Below are 370 nucleotides of genomic sequence, written 5' to 3'. Positions count from 1 at the left end.
AATTAGTACAGCCCCCAACAAGACATTCCCGAACCTGACACTCAATCGACTGAGTGAGTACGGACAACAAACGGTGTGCTCAGAGAGCAGGAGCTCTGGTGCGGCTGTGCCCGGGCGGCGGGCCAGCACCCAGGATGGGCAGCAAACAGAAGGGGACACTAGTCACCACTAATCCCGGAAAGTGAGCTCCAGCCAGGCGGCTCTCACGCCCTGCACCAAAATGAACTCTAGGCTGACTATACAGTTACACGTTCAGTTCAGTTCAGTCGCTCAGTCGTGTCCGACTCTTTGCAACCCCATAGACCGCAGCACGCCAGGCCTCCCTGTCCATCACCAACTCCCGGAGTTCACTCAGACTCACGTCCATCGA

This window comes from Bison bison, unplaced genomic scaffold (genome assembly GCF_000754665.1).
Source record: "Bison bison bison isolate TAMUID 2011002044 unplaced genomic scaffold, Bison_UMD1.0 scf7180017857577, whole genome shotgun sequence".
Classification (NCBI taxonomy): Eukaryota; Metazoa; Chordata; class Mammalia; order Artiodactyla; family Bovidae; genus Bison; species Bison bison.
The sequence above is the reverse complement of the archived record's forward strand: the minus strand, read 5'-3'. Positions refer to the sequence as shown.